Here is a 12,000-nt window from a genome sequence, read left to right as displayed (position 1 = left end):
CTCGAAACAAACGTATCACTTAGAGGGTCGCTGTGTGCTTTACAACACAATTTTCGGGCATCTAAAGTTCCGTTGGTCCTCAAAAAATCGATTTTTAGCTACGTGTGAAGCTAAAATTCATTTTTTTTTAAGGCGACTAAAGCCTAGGCCTGAGCGTGAGCTTCGGCTTGGGTCTGGGAGATATTCCCGATCCCGGTCCTACCTTTAAATTATTATTTTTTAATTTTTTTATTTTTATTTTTATTTTTTTAAAGGATAAGGTCGCTGCGGCCTGCGCGAGAGCACACACACACACTCTCTATCTACGTACTTCTAACTAATACACCTACTATTACACACAAACACACTCTATAAGCTCTCACAGATCTACTTCCTACTTATTGTACATTACATTACACAAAACTAACAACTTTAATACACAAAGAATAAACACAGTACCTTTGAAAACTCCATTAACAAAGAAAACTAACAACCTTAATACACAGAGAATAAACACAGTACCTTTGAAAACTCCATTAACAAAAAAAATACACAGTATAACACAAAATCCTTCTTCTCAACACACACACCCTCCTTCCTTACCTTTCCTACAATAGAAATTGCACCACAAAAGAAGCACAGAGTGCCATTTAAGCTTAGTGTATGGCATTCCCCGGCAGCGGCACCAAAAATGTGCGCGTATGTCGCACGTGTCCATGCAAGGAACTTGCCGATACTGTTACCATATACATGTGGTAGTGATGTGTGTGAACACACTAGGACCACCGGGGCATTTTTTCCCTCTTTAGGAGGTTTTTTCCCCCGTGCATTGTATATACGCCCATCACTCTAGGGCTATCTATCTTTCCATTGCACACTAAGTAACACACTATCTATCGTGTGCCTTGAGCTTCCTTCGTCTTCTCCAAGCTATGTGTGTTTCTCTGCAACCCTAATTCCAACAATTGGTATCAGAGCAGGTCACGTCCTCTCGGGCTTAGTCGCCAGTTGCTCCAGCACACGCCTGCTCACTTTCTCCGATTTCAGTGAGCTTTGGCGAGCGTTCGCAGGTCGACAAAACTTTGGGCTCATTTCGGCCTCCGTTTCCACTACAGGCAGTACTGCACAGGCTATTTCGTCATTTTGTGCAGAATTTTTGTCAGTGCCGTTTTTTGCATAACAGGTGCCTTATAGTCTTCTACGGTTTGTGCTATATAGCACAGGTTGTTCCCGCTCCGTTTCTCCTATTTTCGGGCAGTTTTCACATCAGGTTGAGCATTTACCATGGCTGACAACAACAACAAAGATGTGTTCAAGATGTTTGTTGCTGAGGACAGGTTGGATGGGGACAACTACCCTATGTGGGCTTATATGATGCAACATGTTCTTGTGTCAAAGGGTGTCTGGAACATTGTGCAGGGCATTGATGCACGTCCTAGTTCTGAGGATGTAGGCGATGTTGAGGATGTTGCAGGTCTTGCTGCAAGGATTGCAGCTGTTAGAGTTGTTTTGCCTACGATAGAACAAGCTCGTTGGGATGTTAAGGATGCGTAGGCTCATGCATTGATTGTGTTGTCTGTGAAGCGCACCATTGTTCCTCACATCCGTTCAGCAAAATCTGCAAAACAGGCTTGGGATATTCTAGCAGGTCTTTATGCAAGCCGCAATGAGGCTAAAATTGCTTTGCTGCGTAAAGAGCTGGAGTCGAAGATTATGCATGAGGAAGATGATATGGAAACTTTCCTTGCTAGTGTCAAGGATATCAATGAGCAGCTTATTTCTGCAGGTGAAGTCATTTCAGACAGTTCCCTTGTGCAGACTGTTCTTGATGCCTTACCATATTCCTACCAGACTTTTGCTAGTACTTGGAGACTGATGACCCAACGAAATCCTGAAGTTGTCAAGTTTGATGCATTATGCACATTGCTGTTGCAAGAGTCACTTTCTAGAAAAAACAGGACTAGGTAGCGTGCAGTTGAACAGGCTTATTGCTTCTCAAAGAAAGGGTGGTAACAGTAATGCAGCCACTTCTTATGGTTCTGCTGCGAGTGCCAAAAATTATGTTCCTAATGCTTCTGCTGGCAGTACTTCGTCTGGCAATTCTAGTGATAAGGGCAAAAAGAAGATGCGTTGCCATTATTGTAAAGCCAATGATCACTTGATCAAGTCGTGTCCTAAGTTGAAGGCCAAAGAGGCTAAGAAGAAAGAGGGCAGTTCCACTGCAAATGCTGGTTCCACTACAAATGCAGCCATTGTTGAGTCTTCTGTGAAAGGAGACTGTGATGCTGATGTTGATGCCGAATGGGGGCTTTTAGCACAGAGTGCACTTACAATCCTGTTGTCCATGATGCATGCTTGTTTGCTGCAGATTCACATGTGTGGTATTTCGACAGTGGTGCTACAAAGCACATTACCTCACATCGTGAATTGTTTACCTCTCTCGAGTCTGTCCCTCATGGGAAATTCAGTCACTTGTGCCAACAACACCTCTTATCCAGTTCAAGGAGTTGGAAAGATTGTGCTCACTGCTGCTAATGGCAATTCCTTCACATTTTTTGATGCACTTTATGTACCTGGGATCAAGAAAAATCTCTTGTCTGTATCCGCACTTGCTAGACTTGGACTTGTAGTCAAATTTGTGGATGACAGATGTACAGTTCATGATCTCAGTTTCGGTGATGAAATTGTTGCATCTGGGCTTTTGTGCCGTGGGCTGTATAAGATCACTTTGTATGACAAGTGTGGAAAAAATTTTGCAAATGTTGTTGCAGATTCAAGGGCTATTTCAGATGCAAAACTTTGGCATGCACGTTTTGGTCATCTGAATTTTGCCAGTTTGCTGCGTTTGCAGAAATCTGATATGGTTGCTTCTTTGCCGCCTCTTGAAGCACCTGTCAAACATGTTTGTGAAGGTTGTATTTTGGATAAGATGCAGCGTTCTAAATTTCCAAAGGATGGTTCAGTTCGGGCCACATGCAGGTTGCAGCTTGTGCATAGTGATGTTTGTGGGCCCGTGCAAACTCCGTCCTTGGGCAATTACCTGTACTTCGTGACTTTCATTGATGATTACTCCAGGCATGCATGGGCATTTCCGCTTAAAGCGAAGTCCGAAGTTTTTATGTGCTTCAAACAATTTCTGGCTATGGCTGAAAATGTCTCAAAATGTACTATGGGCACCCTCCGTTCCGATCGAGGGGGGGAGTATATGTCTCATGAATTTAATGCATTTCTAGCTAGTTGTGGGATAAAACACCAATGTACAGTGCCTTATACACCGCAGCAAAATGGTGTTGCTGAGAGGAAAAACAGGTCACTGACGGAAATGGCACGAAGTATGGTCAAAAGTCAAGCTTTGCCGCATTCTTTTTAGCTTGAGGCCATTATGTGTGCCACTTATGTACTTAACAGGTGTCCTACGAAAGCTTTGTTGTCTATTACTCCATATGAAGCATGGCATGATAGAAAGCCTTCTATTGAGCACATGCGTGTTTTTGGTTGTTTGGTATATGCTTTGGTGCCACAAGTGCAGCGCAGAAAATTGGATGATAAGGCTGTCAAATGTATTTTTGTTGGTTATAGTGTTGAAAGCAAAGGTTACAGGTTGTATCATCCGCAAACAAAACGTATCTTGGTTTCACGAGATGTAGTGTTTGTGGATTCCACATGCATTGCAATTCCCATTGAATTTTACTCTAAAAGTAGGACATTCACTGGTACTATGCGGTCCATAGCATACCTGAGCAACCATGGTTGCTCCCTTCTTGGATAGTATGATTTTTTGCGGAGCATGATTGTCTCTAAGACTCTCTTGAATAGCCTTGGTGAGATCTGCTAAAGTCATCTCAGATATCTTTGGCTCCTTAGCAATAGGCTTTAGGGTCATTGGCTGATGCACCGATGCTTGTGAGCTATAGATTTAGACTCAAAGACACTCTTTCTCCTTGAATCAATAAATTATCCTCCAATTGGATCGCATTGGTGGTGATGCTTCCCAAGTGGTGATACCTCTAATGACTAAGCCATTGTAGATATCCTCATGTCGTAATCCCCTAATGAATCTATCAAGCAATCGGTTATTGTTGAAGCGTTCATTTGGATTACAACGAGAATTCAAATGCTTCAAGCAACTTATAAAGTCTCTCACCGGCTCTTCTTTCTCTCATTGGGCTTTCTGGAGCTGAGAGGCTACATTCCAAAGTACTCCCTCTCGTATGTATTCCTTTAAGGACAGTCTCCTAGAGTAGGGTAAATCGTTTTTTCTTCACCCTTAGGGTTCTATACCAATCCCCAGCCTTCCCACTCAAGGTTAGGCTTAAAGCATTGCTCTTATGTAAGTCATTGTGTTCTCCTAGAGAAGCGCATATTTGTTCAAACACTTCGATATGCTTTCTCCATCCCCGTCTCCACTAAATTTTTGTGTAAGCTTGGCTATTTGTATTGCCTTACTTCTAGGTTCTCTATCAGGCGTGATACACATATTCTCAGCGATAGATTGACCGATAGCTTGAGCAAATGTTGCCAAGTCACCTAAGTGAGCAGGCACCATGGGTGGAGATGCTCAGAGACTACATATGGAGTAGGTATTGGCATTGGGCTTGGTGCATAGGAAGCCCTTGGGTTCCACGTTGGGTACGATGTTGTGCCATGTGGTGGTCCAAAGTTCATATGTGTGGCCCTAGGCATAGCAGACGTCGGATGTGACATGCTAATGCTAGCCGGTTAGTCCCATGGAAATAAGAACTTGGGTGTTGTGGTTGTGGAGCATAGGAAGTTGAAACAATGGGAGGGGTAGGGACTACATGAGTACGAGGACCCATGGGTGTATACGATTGGTACACACTTGTAGGTACTATTGCAGGCATTGAGCTACCATGTAGCGGTGCTTTACTAACAAATGAGGTCCATGGATTGTTTCTCGGCATGCCCATCATTGGGGTAGGCATGGTAGCCGTGGTGTCATCAAGGGAAAGATGAGCTAGACTTGGAAAGTTGAAGCTATCACTTGTGGGCTCAGATTGCACTGAGACCCCTGGCGAAACAACATATGGGGGATCCATCGGACTTACCGAGGGAGTCTCCATTTGCGATAAGATCGGCCTTTCCTGTATCCAAGAATCTCATGAGACCCGTTGAAGGCCTGTTGATCCCCTTGTTCTGTCCCTCTAACTCAATGAACCTATGGATGACCTCACAAACTCTTTGTTGTTGATCCTCCACACTAGTAGCACCCATTGTGTATTGTAGGACATCTAACCAACCCACGTGATAGGTGTGACCTGTGTATAGGTCGGTCAGAGTTTCTGTTTGTAGTTCGTACTCCCAGTTCTCATTTAGGAACACTCCATCTAGGATTGAGGTGTTAGGGATGTCCTTTGAGCTAGATGCAATGTTGCTTTCTAGGGGTTGGCCCTTAGCGGTTGCTAAGTCAAGAGCATTCGATTGCTCTCTTAGCAAGGATATTGACATAGGGGCTTTCACTTTTAACTCTCTTCGTTGCTCCGCCTACGTAAACTCTCAACTTCCTTTTCCCTCGCTGCAAGGATATATCGCTCAACCTCTTGCACTTCGGCAAGGCTTCTACCATCAGGTAATATGACCTCGGAAGGAAATAACTCTGAAGAGTCAGGAGGTGCAGTGAATGAAGTATTCACGTGCACATTCTCTAACGGTATAGGGTCTACGTTGGTCACGAATGGAGAATTTACTTCCCCACCCCCCTCATTTACATCATTAGCTCCATGTTTGGAGCGAGTGGCTCTACTAAAGGTTTTCTTCAGGCGGCTAAGCGTGCTCGGCCCGGACCCCGGACCCATGGCATGCATGTCTTGGCTTGAACTATCGGGATTAGGCATTGGAAAAACCTCCATGACATCGTGGTTAGAGCAAGACTCACTAGCCGCTATGTTCGGGTCTTGGTTTGTACTACCTTGGGTCCCTGTCGAGGGCCCGAAACCTAAAGTAGGTGGATATTGAGAACTCGCGTAAGTCAAAATTCTCTCTAGTTGGCTCCGTCTCTAGCACACGACCAGAGCGCAGATGCATGTGCCTTTGGCACCCTACAAGCGTTAGCGAATAACCTCGAAGGTTAACCGCTTACCTTTTTTAAGTGTCCGTTTTCACTCGTGTTTTTTAGATTTTAAATGTTTTTAATGTTTGATTTTTTTGGTTAAAGTGTGTGATAGCTCGAAACGAGCATATCACTTAGAGGGTCGCTGTGTGCTTTACAACACAATTTTCGGGCATCTAAAGTTCCGTTGGTCCTCAAAAAATCGATTTTTAGCTACGTGTGAAGCTAAAATTCATTTTTTTTTAAGGCGACTAAAGCCTAGGCCTGAGCGTGAGCTTCGGCTTGGGTCTGGGAGATATTCCCGATCCCGGTCCTACCTTTAATTATTATTTTTAAATTTTTTATTTTTATTTTTATTTTTTAAAAGGATAAGGTCGCTGCGGCCTGCGCGAGAGCACACACACACACTCTCTATCTACGTACTTCTAACTAATACACCTACTAACACACAAACACACTCTATAAGCTCTCACAGATCACTTCCTACTTATTGTACATTACATTACACAAAACTAACAACTTTAATACACAAAGAATAAACACAGTACCTTTGAAAACTCCATTAACAAAGAAAACTAACAACCTTAATACACAGAGAATAAAACAGTACCTTTGAAACTCCATTAACAAAAAAAATACACAGTTAACACAAAATCCTTCTTCTCAACACACACCCCCTCCTTCCTTACCTTTCCTACAATAGAAATTGCACACAAAAGAAGCACAGAGTGCCATTTAAGCTTAGTGTATGGCATTCCCCGGCAACGGCACAAAAATGTGCGCGTATGTCGCACATGTCAATGCAAGGAACTTGCCGATACTGTTACCATATACATGTGGTAGTGATGTGTGTGAACACACTAGGACCGCCGGGGCATTTTTTCCCTCTTTAGGAGGTTTTTTCCCCCGTGCATTGTATATACGCCCATCACTCTAGGGCTATCTATCTTTCCATTGCACACTAAGTAACACACTATCTATCGTGTGCCTTGAGCTTCCTTCGTCTTCTCCAAGCTGTGTGTGTTTCTCTGCAACCCTAATTCCAACAATTGGTATCAGAGCAGGTCACGTCCTCCCGGCTTAGTCGCCAGCTGCTCCAGCACACGCCTGCTCACTTTCTCCGATTTCAGTGAGCTTTGGCGAGCGTTCGCAGGTCGACAAAACTTTGGGCTCATTTCGGCCTCCGTTTCCACTACAGGCAGTACTGCACAGGCTATTTCGTCATTTTGTGCAGAATTTTTGTCAGTGCCGTTTTTTGCATAACATGTGCCTTATAGTCTTCTACGGTTTGTGCTATATAGCACAGGTTGTTCCCGCTCCGTTTCTCTATTTTCGGGCAGTTTTCACACAGGTGCAGCATTTACCATGGCTGACAACAACAACAAAGATGTGTTCAAGATGTTTGTTGCTGAGGACAGGTTGGATGGGGACAACTACCCTATGTGGGCTTTCTGATGCAACATGTTCTTGTGTCAAACGGTGTCTGGAACATTGTGCAGGGCATTGATGTACGTCCTAGTTCTGAGGATGTAGGCGAGGTTGAGGATATTGCAGGTCTTGCTGCAAGGATTGCAGCTGTTAGAGTTGTTTTGCCTACGGCAGAACAAGCTCGTTGGGATGTTAAGGATGCGTAGGCTCATGCACTGATTGCGTTGTCTGTGAAGCACACCATTGTTCCTCACATCCGTTCAGCAAAATCTGCAAAACAGGCTTGGGATATTCTAGCAGGTCTTTATGCAAGCCGCAATGAGGCTAAAATTGCTTTGCTGCGTAAAGAGCTGGAGTCGAAGATTATGCATGAGGAAGATGATATGGAAACTTTCCTTGCTAGTGTCAAGGATATCAATGAGCAGCTTATTTCTGCAGGTGAAGTCATTTCAGACAGTTCCCTTGTGCAGACTGTTCTTGATGCCTTACCATATTCCTACCAGAATTTTGCTAGTACTTGGAGACTGATGACCCAACGAAATCCTGAAGTTGTCAAGTTTGATGCATTATGCACATTGCTGTTGCAAGAGTCACTTTCTAGAAAAAACAGGACTAGGCAGCGTGCAGTTGAACAGGCTTATTGCTTCTCAAAGAAAGGGTGGTAACAGTAATGCAGCCACTTCTTATGGTTCTGCTGCGAGTGCCAAAAATTATGTTCCTAATGCTTCTGCTGGCAGTACTTCGTCTGGCAATTCTAGTGATAAGGGCAAAAAGAAGATGCGTTGCCATTATTGTAAAGCCAATGATCACTTGATCAAGTCGTGTCCTAAGTTGAAGGCCAAAGAGGCTAAGAAGAAAGAGGGCAGTTCCACTGCAAATGCTGGTTCCACTACAAATGCAGCCATTGTTGAGTCTTCTGTGAAAGGAGACTGTGATGCTGATGTTGATGCCGAATGGGCTTTTAGCACAGAGTGCACTTACAATCCTGCTTTCCATGATGCATGCTTGTTTGCTGCAGATTCACATGTGTGGTATTTCGACAGTGGTGCTACAAAGCACATTACCTCACATCGTGAATTGTTTACCTCTCTCGAGTCTGTCCCTCATGGGAAATTCAGTCACTTGTGCCAACAACGCCTCTTATCCAGTTCAAGGAGTTGGAAAGATTGTGCTCACTGCTGCTAATGGCAATTCCTTCACATTTTTTGATGCACTTTATGTACCTGGGATCAAGAAAAATCTCTTGTCTGTATCCGCACTTGCTAGACTTGGACTTGTAGTCAAATTTGTGGATGACAGATGTACAGTTCATGATCTCAGTTTCGGTGATGAAATTGTTGCATCTGGGCTTTTGTGTCGTGGGCTGTATAAGCTCACTTTGTATGACAAGTGTGGAAAAAAATTTGCAAATGTTGTTGCAGATTCAAGGGCTATTTCAGATGCAAAACTTTGGCATGCACGTTTTGGTCATCTGAATTTTGCCAGTTTGCTACGTTTGCAGAAATCTGATATGGTTGCTTCTTTGCCGCCTCTTGAAGCACCTGTCAAACATGTTTGTGAAGGTTGTATTTTGGATAAGATGCAGCGTTCTAAATTTCCAAAGGATGGTTCAGTTCGGGCCACATGCAGGTTGCAGCTTGTGCATAGTGATGTTTGTGGGCCCGTGCAAACTCCGTCCTTGGGCAATTACCTGTACTTCGTGACTTTCATTGATGATTACTCCAGGCATGCATGGGCATTTCCGCTTAAAGCGAAGTCCGAAGTTTTTATGTGCTTCAAACAATTTCTGGCTATGGCTGAAAATGTCTCAAAATGTACTATGGGCACCCTCCGTTCCGATCGAGGGGGGGAGTATATGTCTCATGAATTTAATGCATTTCTAGCTAGTTGTGGGATAAAACACCAATGTACAGTGCCTTATACACCGCAGCAAAATGGTGTTGCTGAGAGGAAAAACAGGTCACTGACGGAAATGGCACGAAGTATGGTCAAAAGTCAAGCTTTGCCGCATTCTTTTTAGCTTGAGGCCATTATGTGTGCCACTTATGTACTTAACAGGTGTCCTACGAAAGCTTTGCTATCTATTACTCCATATGAAGCATGGCATGATAGAAAGCCTTCTATTGAGCACATGCGTGTTTTTGGGTTTTTGGCATATGCTTTGGTGCCACAAGTGCAGCGCAGAAAAATGGATGATAAGGCTGTCAAATGTATTTTTGTTGGTTATAGTGTTGAAAACAAAGGTTACAGGTTGTATCATCCGCAAACAAAACGTATCTTGGTTTCAGGAGATGTAGTGTTTTTGGAAGATTCTGTTCAGCCCTTGCTGTCATGTACTAGAGACAGTAATGTACTAGATTCTGTTCAGCCCTTGCTGTCATGTACTAGAGACAGCAATGTAAGCTCACAGGACATTTATGACACTTTGTTGCCTCTTTTCAGTGGTGGAAATATGAATGTAAGTTCCAATGAGGCAAATGTACAACCTATGGGGGTTTCTGAAAATGTTTTAGATCAGCCTATTACTGATGCAGATATACATGATGAGGAAAGGGCTGAAAATAAGCAGGCTAGAGGTATGCCAAAATGGCTAGTGCACACTTTGCGTGACAGTAAATTGGATGCACCTTTGTCTAGTCGTACTCGTTCAGGCTCTCTCCATGCATCTTATGCATCAGATTGTTATGCGTTGGCTGTGTCTAGTTTACATGATGTTGAGGAGCCTCTGTCTTTTGATGAAGCACAAAATTCAAAAAATTGGATGGCTGCCATGCAATCAGAATATGATGCACTTATAGAGAATGACACATGGACTTTATGTGATTTGCCTCCTAGCAAAAAGGCCATTGGTATGAAGTGGGTTTACAAGTTGAAACGCAAGCCGGATGGTGAGATCGATCGCCATAAGGCTCGACTTGTTGCAAAGGGTTATGCACAGCAAAAAGGCATAGATTATGAAGAGACTTTTGCTCCCACTTGTCGTATGACTACTGTGCGTTTTCTATGTGCATTGGCAGCTCATTTGGTTGGGATGTACATCAATCAGACATTGTTACTGCTTTCTTGAATGGTGACATATTTGAGGAAGTTTATGTAACGTAGCCTCGCGGTTTTGTCATAAAAGTACAAGAGGACAAAAGTGTGCAAATGTAAGAAGGCATTTGTATGGGTTGAAGCAATCTCCTCGTGCTTGGTATGAGAAAGCTGACACTCATTTGGTTAAACGAGGCTTTCGTAACAGCCCAACAGAAAAGCACATTGTATGTAAAGCGTGAGGATGATGTATTTCTCATTGTGGTTCTCATGTTGATGATTTTGCTGATCACTGGACCAAATCAGAGACATATTGCTAATTTAAGGCTGATTTGAATGCTACTGTTCCAGATGAAAAGATTTGGGGCAGATTGCATCATTACTTGGGTATACAGTTTAAGCAGTGTAAGGTGGAATTGCCTTGTGTCAGAAAAGGCTTTACCCTTCTCTAGAGTCATGAGCTATCAAGACCAAAGATGATTGGACTATATCTACTTGAGTTACACATACACAAAGATGGTTTATTGAGGAGATATAGAGAGAGACAATCTCAAAGACAACTTATTGATTTCCGAACATTGGAAAATAGAGTAGTCACCATTGCAAAGGTCAGCTCACTCACACTCACGGCTACTCTCATTGACCGAGCAACTGGAGCTAAGGAGATCGAGATGCCCACGATTGAGGAGAGGAGCTTCACAACATCGACAAAGCCTACAACAGAGGATTTGAGTCATACTATCTCGACATCCAAAGTACATATGAGAATGGATTCATCACCCATTATATCACCATCTATTGGGCACCCATTATACCCCACATAGTTCTACTAGTAGCACTTCTAGATTCATCTTAGTCTCTCTTTTTTGTATCCAAACATGGTATCAGATTCACCATTTTGGCCTTTTGAAGACGTCAATATATTATTTCATTTCTCTTTGTGTAGTAGATTCCAAGGAGTATCAAGCCATGGCCTTGTGTCAACCATGTCAACTCAAACTTGCACTCTTAGTTAGTAATAGTTAATCTAATGTCGGTGTCAATTGAAAATTGACACCACCATTAAATATAACCAAATGACATGCAAAACATAGTATATATGTATTCAAGTGACAATTGAGTATCGCTATGGCTATTGTATTCGTTTACATAAGATTAGTGGGTTAGTTTTCCCTAATCATTTACCAACCAAGCAACAAAGCAAGCCTCGTGATTCTATCACTTGTTATGTTTCAAATTGGATTTTCTGGTTTGCCAAAATATAGACCTACTTTTACAATATATTTTTTCAAATTTAAGAGTAGTCTTAGTTTCATTTGGCCTCTTCTCCTTAAATGAGGATACTGGACTACTATTTACTTACTTAGGTTGCTACATACTTAAGAAACGATGAACATAGCCTATATTACATACATATTTTTGTCAAGGAGAAGGAGAGGGGCTTTAACTGTGGCCACTGGTTCAACCCTACCTCATGCAGGTAGCTTGGGGGG

The sequence above is a fragment of the Adiantum capillus-veneris genome, chromosome 1, assembly GCF_014529385.1.
Source record: "Adiantum capillus-veneris isolate H3 chromosome 1, ASM1452938v2, whole genome shotgun sequence".
Taxonomy (NCBI): domain Eukaryota; kingdom Viridiplantae; phylum Streptophyta; class Polypodiopsida; order Polypodiales; family Pteridaceae; genus Adiantum; species Adiantum capillus-veneris.
The sequence above is the reverse complement of the archived record's forward strand: the minus strand, read 5'-3'. Positions refer to the sequence as shown.